Source organism: Electrophorus electricus, chromosome 4 (genome assembly GCF_013358815.1).
Source record: "Electrophorus electricus isolate fEleEle1 chromosome 4, fEleEle1.pri, whole genome shotgun sequence".
In the NCBI taxonomy this organism is placed as follows: Eukaryota; Metazoa; Chordata; class Actinopteri; order Gymnotiformes; family Gymnotidae; genus Electrophorus; species Electrophorus electricus.
Window position 1 is genome coordinate 569,980 of NC_049538.1, and position 12,287 is coordinate 582,266.

At 40.1% G+C, this 12,287-nt stretch overlaps 1 pseudogene; it reads right to left on the minus strand.

Annotated features, from left to right (window-relative positions):
• Positions 1 to 161: 161 nt before the first annotated feature.
• LOC113587906 lies at positions 162 to 3,850 on the minus strand (annotated as a pseudogene).
• Positions 3,851 to 12,287: the final 8,437 nt, after the last annotated feature.

Genomic DNA, 12,287 nt, shown 5'->3' on the forward strand with positions numbered 1-12,287 from the left:
GTATATACATCATTGTAAGTATGATCATTTTAGAGCAGTATTTTTAAACACTATACCAGCAGAGCAAATATTAAGATACAAGGGGTACATTTCATATGCATCAGCCAAGCAGCTATTAAATGACATGAGCCTATGTTCAGGTTAAGGATGACGCCAATGTGTCACTGGATAGCGCACATTCTTTGCTTGGCTAGTTTGACTGAGGCTCTGATAGCTGTCTGTAGCGCCTGAGCCATTCGGATTCCTTTCTCCACCGTGGTGTTTATTGTGCACTCCTTCTCCTCATCTGAGATCTTCATCACTCCAAATACCTTTGCCAGCTTCAAAATGTGTCTGTCCTTCCACACAAACTTTTGTGCTTCATATCTGGATTCCCCTATTAGTTTCCAGTATATTTTTTGCCAGTCGGTCAGGAAGACTTTAGGATTCTCTTTTTTGCACTGTTCCACTTTTTATTTCAGCTTCTGTTCCTGAATGTCCTGAATGGTGCTCTCCAGCTCCTGGTAGATCACATCTGTGTAGTACCGCCCCTCATTCTCAGCCACCATTTCCTCGATTTTCCCCAGCAGTTCTTTGAACTGTCTGTAGCTCGCGGCTGTGTTGTTTAAGCAGTGGTAGTGGTTTCTACATTTCGCCACTAACTCCCGGAGCTCAGGGTCTCCATTCTCGAGGAAGTGCTGAATGTTCTGCTTCAGGTTGTCTTTGTATGTGAAAAGGATCATTGTGTATTTGTCTGCGTTCTGAAACGTCTTCTTGACCTCGTCTACTGTGCTCTTCTCCTCACGGGTGAAGCAGCCTGCTAGGCTGATCACTACGAGGAAGGCATGAGGACCTGGAGACAGCCCATTATCTCTGTGACCACTTCCATTCTGCTCAGCTCGGTATCAAAGATTCCTGGTGTGTCGATGACTGAGATCTCTCTGCCTGCCCTCAGGGCTTTGTGACAGCAGCACTTTCTGGTCTGAGAGGCTGAGTTAGCGGCAGACTGGAACACGTTTCTTCCCAGGATGGTGTTTCCAGATGCACTTTTCCCAACTCTAGTCTTTCCCATGAGCACCAGTCTGAGCTGACGAACTCCATCACCAAGCTGCATCCATCCAGCAGCTGCCTGTGAAACTGGAAAAGAAACAGACCAGTAAGATCACTATGATTCATTTCCATCATATCCTTAATACTGTAATTATTTCTTGCAAACTCACAGTTGGTGTCAGTCTGTATACTGGCTTTTCTTTGTTGAGCCATGCAGAACTGTCTTCCATGTCTTTTTACCATAAGATAAATTTTTCTCAGTAAATCGATGACTTGGACTTTGTCTTTGCTGGTGTTAATAAAGCCATAAAGCCAGCTCATCTCCATGTGTGAAGAGCACCATGATGAAATTCTGGATGTTTGGACCAAATAATCCTTTAGTGAACTCCAGCATCTCCTCCTCATTCTGCAGCTTTTCTCCAATAGGAACCACGAGCAGAACAGCATGGAGACCAGACTGAGAGAGATGCACAAGCTTGTCTTTCTCATGCTGAAGTTGATCACCAGTGAGGTCTGGGTCCAGCAGATCTGGAGTGTCAATCACACACACTTCGCTCCCTCCAACCTTGCAGGTTCCTTCTTCACATGTCTTAGTTACTTTCTCTTTGTAGCGTTTTTTTTACTCTTGAACAGTTTCTGTTCAAGCATTGTGTTTCCTGAAGAACCTTTTCTAGACCCTCTTCTACCAAGCGGAGCAATCCTGATGGCAGAATCAGCAGCACTGGGGGAGGAGCCAGCAGCATTTAGTGTAAATATATTTTAAATATATGAATTACTTGAAGAGCAAATTTAAACCCTTGCGTCAGTAAAGGTTTTTTAAATTCATAAATATATTGTAAATATTATTATTAGATTTTTCTGCCTAGTTCTGTATAACAGTGAGCAGAAGAAGTATCTTGGAGGTCTGTCTTTGGTTTGTCCACCACTTCACCACTGTAGTTTCTGTGAAGAACAGGATTTGGAGTGAAAGTTCAATACTTTAATAATACCCACATATGGAGTGAGGAGTTTACACTGTGTCTGAATATCATTGTACTGTAATACCCACATATAGAGTGAGGGGTTTACATTGTGACTGAATAGCACTCTACTGTAATACCCACATATGGAATGAGGGGTTTACTGTAACGGTGAATGGTAAGGAGGCATATGCAGAGAAGAGCAAGATTTATTATGGGCAAATCCAAAATCAGAGTCGTAGTCGTAGTCCAGGGTCATAGAGCCAACACGGAGTGTACGTGGATACATGGTAACAAAACAAAAACACACGAAGGCTAGGAAACACAAAGGCACGGAGTAGAAACGTAACATACACAATGATTCAAATATACATGCATGCACGGAGTCAATAAACAACCACATTGAACAGCCCAACAAGGACGCAACGAGAGAGTGAGATTCTGGGAGGTGGTTGTTCCCCTGGGATGAAACTCCGGCTGTTTCCACACAGTCCGAGTTTGTTACGTCTCAGCGTCACCAAACCAGAGACAGCAAATCCCCTGCCGTTGCGGGTACACAGGCATGTCATCGTTCCCGGAAAAAGCAGGTTCCCGTGTATTTTGACGCCGACGAGATCCCAGGTAAGCGTCGAGAATCTACCCGTCTTGACCAATGTATCGGCTCTTTAACCCTGGACTGCCTTAACAACTCTGATTTTGGATTTGCTTATAATATATCTCACTCTTCTCTGCACGAGTCCGCCTTCTTACCGCTTACCGTTACATTTACACTGACTGAGATTCACTTTACTGTTATACCCATATATGGAGTAAGGGGTTTACACTGTGTCGGAATATTTTTCTAGCACTATTAATTGTAGGGGAGATTGGGGTAAGATGAGCCAATGAGTAAGTTGATCTGGGCAACCATACACATTTCTTTTGCCCAAAATTTGGTTTTCATTCTCCATTTCCATCTTTCTGTGGAAGGAAGACCCATGTGGATGAAGGGTTATGCATATTTTTCCTGTCAGTTTTTTGTTTTTTGGCATATAAGGCATAATAAGGTATTAGGTTTTGTCTCTCATCAGAAGTAATTAATGGCAAGGGGGTGTTACAAGGGTATGTTACCCCTCAAGTTTACATGAAATAAAATCTTTGGTGTTTAAATTTGTGTTGCATCCTAACAATGAATAAGGGACCTTATATTTCATATTTTATATGTATCTTCTAAACAACTGTATTGTCACATAATTACAGGAGAAAACTACATCCCTGGGGACCAACCCTTTATATTTCCCTGTAACCACCACTCATGAAATGGTGACTATTTCATAAATATTTCTACAACTGATTACTGTCAGAGCCAAGTAAGCCTAATTTTTGTTTAAAAATTGTTGTACAGTAAATATACACGTACAACAATTACATGTAAGACTTTTATGAAACACAGCACGACCCCCTACTCCTAGACTCCTCCCCATGCCCGTGTGATGTCCTGTGGTGTGTGTGTGTGTGTGTCTACATAGCCACGCGCCTCCCTTGTTAGTCAGTTACGTGTTTCACCTGGCCCTTGTTAGAGTCGTCGTTATTGTGCATAAATCTGTTTATTGCTTGTATTGTTTTGTGTTGTTCACATAGTTTTAGTCCTCGTGTTTTAGTTTCATTTTGTTTGTTGTATTTAATAAACTTTTCGTCATGACTCGTCTCTGCATCCTGCCTCACTCCCCACGCTACATTATGGTTCTGAACAGTGACTAAATTATTAGCTCCACTAACCTCTCCACAGCAGAGAAGGCAGGGTGATTTCCATTAATACTGTCATCACTATCATCACTGTCCTCAGTGCCCTTTGCTGTTCTCTGGATTTCCTTTTCTGCCATGATACTGTCTGGATGGATGATGTTCAGAACGAAGCCCTCAGACAGAACCAGCCGGACTTCACAAACCTACAAAAAGTACACATTTCTAAGCCCAAACTGTTACTGTCATAATTCTGAACAACTCCTGCAGCAGGTTGAACAGATAAAGTTAGAAACAAATGCACATTATCACTCAAAGTACTGGTGCGCTTCTATTTCAGTCTGGCTTCTGCTGGGGTGTTGTCATCCTCCTATGCTCCCTCCAGGTGGCACTGTCCTGATGCAGGTCCTTTTTGGGTTTTCTGTCACACAGTGGGAGCCACACATTAGGAAAGGGGCTCTGGCATTGTCTCCCTCTCTCACAATGGTTATCATGACCTGATTTTGTTTTGTCTGTTTAGTCCGGCTCTGTTTTAAGGTGACACTGCACCGACTCATTAGTTAGTGCTAATGCAACTTTGATTCACTTTATTTGGTAAAATACCTTAAAATGACTTGTATGACAATCCAAATATGTCTGATATTAAATAAATAGGTTCCTATACGTTTGTGCTGTAAACATTTTCACTTGTTCTCCTGTAATCTTTTGAGTTTTGAGTTATTAAAGATTTATTAGATTGATTATATCACTGGTGTGATGGGGTGCAAACTTCACGCTGATTACACACCCATGTAAATAGTATATATCTGACTACATGCCCATGTAAACTATTTATATCTGATTACATGCCCATGTAAATAGTTTATATCTGATTACATGCCCATGTAAACTATTTATATCTGATTACATGCCCATGTAAATAGTATATATCTGATTACATGCCCATGTCAACTATTTATATCTGATTACATGCCCATGTAAATAGTTTATATCTGATTACATGCCCATGTAAACTATTTATATCTGATTACATGCCCATGTAAATAGTTTATATCTGATTACATGCCCATGTAAACTATTTATATCTGATTACATGCCCATGTAAATAGTTTATATCTGATTACATGCCCATGTAAACTATTTATATCTGATTACATGCCCATGTAAATAGTATATATCTGATTACATGCCCATGTCAACTATTTATATCTGATTACATGCCCATGTAATTAGTTTATATCTGATTACATGCCCATGTAAATAGTTTATATCTGATTACATGCCCATGTAAACGTTTTATATCTCAAAAACTAAACATCACAAGTGAAAAGCCAAATGATAAATGATTGAGACACATGGGCTGACAACTTCACAAAGTTATAATTCATTAATATTTAACAAGGTGTGGGCAATACCTGTGGGGGAAGTGTGGGGGAAGTGGAGGGGGCGGGTGACTATTATTTACTTCCAGGTGTTCCCAAGTGTTTCTAGGGCAAGCAGCTTGATTGGCAGCAGTTTCATCAAATAGAGAAGGCTTAGACGAAAACGTAGCGTCCTCACTTGCCTTATTTAGTCATCCCTTTAATGTTTAAAGGTCTGTGCACTGTGTTCTGTCAGTGCTTCAGAGTTGTTCACAGATAGCGTAGCGCATCGGTTTGACGCTGTTTGTCGAACCTGGTACAACCATAAGAATGATTTGATCACCAATACTTTTGGACTTCATGGAAAGGAAGAGGCTTATTTTAGCTGAAGTTTATGTGGGGTTGTTTGGGTGCTGCTAGTGTGGACTAGCTTGGCTGCTAGCATGGACTAGCTTGGTTGGCAGCATGGACTAGCTTCGATGTTTCCATTCACTGCTGGAAAAATTCGTAATCCTGCTACAAACTGTAAGTATAAATGAGAAAGTATACTATTTCTTTACAGTATTACAGCATTTACAGTATTAGCTACAGTATTTTCCCCCAATGATGCCAACAATGATGCTATAAAGCTAATATTGTTGTGGAACTTTCTGAAGTAACTTACTGTGATGTTTTAGCAAAAAGAAACATGCAAACTTGATGTATAGTGATTGGTAACTTTGTGTGCATTTGGAGAGGTTTTTGGACACTTTGGAGAAGTCTAGGACACCTACTGGAAAACATTGTGTAGCTACTTAGTCATTTCATGTATATGCTCAAAACTGTTCACTTTATTATACAAGACCCTGGTGAATCAGGAAATGTAGAGTATGAGTGAAAATGAATCAAAGGCGTTTTATGGTTTTTTGACATTTTCTTCTGTATTAGATGAACTCAAATGGAACCTAAATGATGGACAAATAAGCCTGGATGTGAAGGGATGTCTAGTCCCAAGTGTCTGCTTCAATTTGAATCCTGAATGATCATTGTGCTATGTGTACAATTTCAGATATTAGTGTTAAAGTGAACAAGTACAAATCATTCAAAAATGATCTTAAAACTGCCAGTGCGTAAAGGGGTTTAAACTCAATCATCATAATTTAGGAAAGAATGTGGGAGACCAGTGAGAGGAAGAAAAGTGCAGACCAGGTGGAACGGTGCTGCAGAGGGGCGTGGCTTGCTAGATCCCTGTTGAGAGGGGCGTGGCCTGTTAGATGCCTGTCCAGAGGGGTGTGGCCTGCTAGATGCCTGTCCAAAGAAGTCAGGTGCAGGATAATCTATAGGCTACTCACTTTCTAAAGCATTCAGCCTTCTGGTCACAACAGGACAGCACAAAAGAAGAGCCATCATAGAAACAATAGATGCAGCAGAGAAAGCCTCAAGATAGCTCTGGATTAAGAGAGTTGATCTGGGGCAGGCTGCTCGGGTACATGCAAGGACTTAATCAACCCTGGTCAGGCCACCCGGTCAAGGAGGATAGACACTCAGCACCACAGGTCCTCTCACACGATGTATGTTAAAACACAATGAATGGAAACAGTGATGTAATGGAAATTTATTTAAATAACACATTCTACAATATTTTTGACACCACCGTTATTCCTGTACTATTCTGAAATTAGTTCATCCTTTCTTGTTATCCTAAAATTTAGAGAAGAAAGATACAGGTTCTGTATTCAGGTTCACAAACAAACAAATAAAAAACCCATCATTAAACTGTGAGCAATGACTCTCATATTATTTTGAAGATCTTACGCAGTGATTCATAAAAACAATTTTTGAAACTCTGACATTTGTTCACTGCAGAATATCTAACTTCAGTTTGTACATTTTCACATTAGCACACTGTCACGGAACGCTCACCTCCCACGAGGCACATGGTTTGGCCCGCCACGTGACTTGGGAGGATATGTTTGTGGCCATGCCTGCACACACCTGCACCTTGTCTTGTCTGTGTATTTAAACCCGTGTCAAGGTGTGCGGTGCATTGGTCATTGTTATTGTAGCGTGTTTGCACCTATATGTATCGAGTCTTGATTGTTTAAATATCATGTTAAATGTTAAAAGTCATTAGTGTTTAGTGTGCTCATGTTCATTGTTTGTTTATGTTTTCACGTGAGTGCCACATTTGTCCTTTATGTTGGATGAACATTTATTCAAACACATGTCGAGGAAGTCTGTGCGTCCTGCTCCACGCCCTGCGGCACTCAGGCCGCCACACGTTACACACCCATTCACTGAATCAAATGGCTAGAATTATTTTTAACCCTGACACTTATAATGTCCTATTCCCCCTGTGATGTCCTATTCCCCCTGTGATGTCCTATTCACTCTGTGATGTTCTATTCATACAGTTATGTTTTGAACTTAATTTGTACATACTAATATTTTTTTGCCAAGTCAACGATTTTCTGACTATATTTTCTGCTAAGGTAAAACATTCGGTCTAAACTGGATTTGTAATTAAACCTAAAACATGTGTAACGGTGAGCAGTAAGTAAGCAGATGCATGTACAGAGAAGAGCAAGATTTATTAAGGGCAAATCCAGAATCAGAGTCGGTATAATGGTCCAGGGTCAAATTACCAATGCGGAGAGTACGGGGATACATGATTAACAAACAAAAACACACAAAGACAAACAAGAAGCAGGCTATAACAAAAGAGGCTAGGAAAACTCAGGGCTAAGAAACACGAAGGCTAGGAAACACAAAGGCACGAAGTACAAACTTAACAAACACGATTCAAATATACATGCACGCACGGAGTCAATAAACAATGAACAGCAAAAAACACAGGGCTCAAGACAGGGTTTAAATACATGAACTTAACAAGACTACAAACGAGGGACAGGTGTGGAAAATCAGGGTGGAAAATTCATACTGAGAAAGCAGGAATATGCTGCTGTGTAACTTGAAAAATGGTGAGCTGAATTTAAATAAAAAAATTTTTTTGATGAAAGATGAAAGTTACTCTGAGTAATAATAAGTTCTTTCTGATATGACATTGGTTTCAAAGTAATATTGGATGTAGGAGAACTTCACTGCTGAGTGATGGCTTTTGATTAAAAATCCATCTGACATTTTTATTTAGTAATTTATTTGTTGGATGTGAAGTTTAAATTTATATTTCTTTAGGCCTATTTGTTGACTGTGAAGTTTATATTTGTTCATTTGTTTGTTGAGTGTGAGGTTGGCATTTATATTTGTCGTGTTTCTATGAAGTGGTAAAAAAATCAAGTAGGGTCAATGTAGACTCTGCTCAAGGTTGTAAAGGTATTAGTTTATTACACTTTTATTACATTGAACAGAAGGTGAAGGGGTAGATGTGTCTCATTTTTAATCAATCCAGAGAAAAACCAGGAACAAAAAAGTTAAAATCTATATGATCTATAAAATTAAAAAGGTACTTGACTTGTAATTGGAAGGTTGCTGATTCAAGCCCCACCACTGCCACTGTTGGGCCCCGAGCAAGGCCCTAAACCCTCAATTGCTCAAGTTGTAGTCAGTTATATTTGTAAGTCGCTCTAGATAAAAGCATCAGCTAAATGCCATAAATGTAAACGTAAATGTAAAGAGGATGTTGAAGCAGGAACTATCAGTATGAGCATATGTAGGGGAGCCCCTCTCTCTTAGTCACTCAAGACTACAAAGCGAGGTCGATAAATACAGCTCAATAAAGACATACTATGTCCTAACAATGGGATTATGAGTTAGGTTGGGCTGGGACATCTGTTAGACTGACTGTGGCCACCAGAGAGAAGCACAGAGCTGCTTCTAAGTAGTCAATGGTAACCAGCATCACCTGCCATTACTTAAGGTGAGCTCACTGTTTTAACTAGCATGTTCGCATTTCAAATGCCATTGTTAAGATCCAGAATATTGCTTTTAAATATTTCACTGTATGAAGTAGCAAGGATTTACAACTTTAAGTTTGCATCACCTCAAACGTTTTCTCAGTGGTTTATTGACTACATTTGGGCATCTGATTAGTTTTTGTTACCCATTATAGCCATTTGTTCATTTTCTTTATTGTTTCTATATGTTGTTATTTTGCTACCTGATCAGATATAATTTTTTCATTAATAAGAATGTTACATTTACTGCAGGAAAAACATTAAACTGTCTCCAAACTTTGTCATGAGATCGTACCAAATAACTGAAATCAACAGCACTGATCTCCTTTAACCCAAAAGTGTCCCACTTAAGACTTACCAGTATTGAAAGATCTCTTTTAATGCAGGCACATATCCCGTTCAGTCTCAGACAGAGGATCAAACCCAGATTATTCAGCCACAAAGGTCTGACTCTCCATCGCTCTTCACTGTTTAGTGTATGCGTTTTGCATTGTTCCCACCTGTGCCAGGAGAGGCGTCAAAGACCTGAATTAAAAAATAAACAATTTAAGATTGGTGAATTAACCATAGTGAGTTCATTAAAACTGGTGAATTAACCATATCGAGTTCATTAAAACTGGTGAATTAACCATATCGAGTTCATTAAAACTGGTGAATTAACCATATTGAGTTCATTAAAACTGGTGAAGAGTTGTTAGTTCTGTAGTGTGTTTCCTGCTGTAATCAGAGAGTTACAAACAGAGGAACAAACCCAGATGACTCAGTCATAAGGGTCTGCCCTTCACCACCACACTCTTCATTGTTCAATGGTCCTCATTCATGAAATCGTCATAAAAACATGAGTAAATTGCAAGAATGTTTACTGTGAGATTAATAATCTCTGCATCTACTCTGTCATTCAGTGTAAATCTGTGGTTTAATGAAGCTACTGCAGTAAACAGTGGTGATTCATTAGAACACCTTTCCCTACCCCATAGAACATCTCCTAGTGCTTAATCATTGGTGTTCGTCACTCTTTTTGCCTGGATGCCCAAACATGCCACTGGTTTGCTATGTATTATGGGCAGTAGAAATAAGATTAGTTTAGGGTGAACTGAACACGGAGTCCGATGTTGAACTTTGTAGCTGTGATGTAGCCGAGGCTTTTGCCCAAAGTGTCTTCTAGCATCCATATGGGACCCTGTGGTCACATGCCATTGCATAGCCACATCCTGTGCACAGTAGTTCATGTGTTTCTATTGCTACCACCTTTGTTGAGAGCCCAGAGTTCCAGAACACTGCTACTATTTCCAAACAATGCTCCAAATTAATGGAGGTGTTTAGTAAGGGGCAAGCTGCTGCAATGTTTCCTCGTTGCCCTTATGACTGTGCCATTGACTTTGGTAGAGGGCCCTGTCCTCCCGTGAGCCTGTTCTTATCCCTTGGGCCTCATAGAATGTAAGTCCCCTTCCCTCTTTATTCATTTATCAATGGCATTTTTTGAGATTTAATTGAATGATTTTTGAGATCTAATTGAATTCGGGAAGGCCTGAAACATGTATTGACTAACCGCATTCATCATTATTAATACGCCAATGTCTCTACTCCACCACTGAATGACTTTGTTATTAATACCTTCAGATGTTTTTACTCCACCACTGACTTTGTTTGGGGCGATAAATGAAGCGTCCTTTAGGTAACAGATTCAAGAACACTAAATTTATGTCATTATGTTTGTATCTTGTTTCAGCAACAGTCAGCAATTGGTTGCACTGCTGCAGCGATGGAGAGTATTTGCATTGCCCCAGAAGAGAGAATGAATGAATCAGGAAGCTAATTTCCCCAAATGTATTTTATATATTACACATTATTGTGCATTTTACCACACTCATACTTAAATTAAGTAGTTATTGATTATTTAAAAAATGTTTTATATAAAAAATGAAAATAATTTGTACTAGGTGGGGTGGTGCCCTAGCGCCCTTTATTGACCAGCCACCACTGGATCAGCCCTTGAGAACAGCCTGGACTGGAAGGACCAACTGCTTGGACAGATCATGCATACATTAAGCAGATGGTCTGCTTCTCTGCATTCGTTTCTCCTCCTTGGAGAGATGCAGACTACTGAGCTACATGTCTTCAGGATCAGACAGACACAGGGGTGAACTGGAGGACTGTGAGAGAGATCAGGATGTACACCGTGGGCATCTAGGTTTCTTTTAGAGGAGATTGTCAGGTAGATGGACAGGGCAATAAATTCCTCTAGCATTCTGGAGTCATCACAGCCTGTCGGTTCAATGACTAATTCAGGATTTAAGACCTTGCAGTAAGATACAGGCTGGCAGAAAATGGATAGAATCCAAGCACTTACTCAGGAGCCACGCTTCAGGGAAAACGACAAGTCACCGCTAGCTCTTCCCTTACACGGGTGATCAAAAATGGCTTAACATACGTGATAAAATGTAGTTCGTTCTTGTGTCTCCCTCTTGATCCCAAACAGCATTAGCCCATTCTAACACTCACCTAAGCAGGGAGATCGCCAGCACTATACAGCAGGTGTCTGAACATGGAAACGGTTGGGAAAATAATGGGAGGATAAGAGCAGAAACCAACAACAGCCAGAGGGATTTCCAACATATCAGGCTCTGCAGATGGGAGAGAACTATTTCAACAGAGGTAGTGAAGTCTTGCTCCTAATCTGGCATAAGTGATGACAGGTGGTGATTCAAATGAGCAACGGATAGAACAAGTTTGCCAAACTGTTGGGTCTGCGTAGTTAGTTCCTTGACCATACTCCCCTAGGACTTGAGCCACTGATGGTGCTGCCCCTGTGTAGCAACACTGTTATTTAAGGAGCCCAAATCTGCCAACTCAATAAGGTGGTGAAGTCTTCTGTCAGGCTAGTGAACATACAGTACGCATAAACAGGCAAATATAAAAAAAACAGCTCAGAGATGCAAGAGAAGTCAAGGACAGATGAAAGGTTTGTAGTAGTGTCATTTATATATTTGTTTTTTTCTCATACTCACTGTAGCTACACAAAAGTAAAACTCAGGGGAGAGGAAGAAAAAAACTGAAGGCGAAAGTAGACCAGTATTAAATGAAAATGTAAGTTTTTTTATAGAGATTTGAAAAATGTAACACATGAACAGGCCCGAAGAGATTGAGAGAGGACACTCAATAGAATGTCAATGTGTGTGCGTCAGTAGTCTAGCAGCAGAATTTCTAATGTATTGAAGTCTATTTATATTTTTAATAGGAAGACCTTTAAAAGGAATCACAATAGTCAACTGAGGGTGAAGGAAGAACATGGGCCAAAATGCAGAGATGTATTATTTACATTC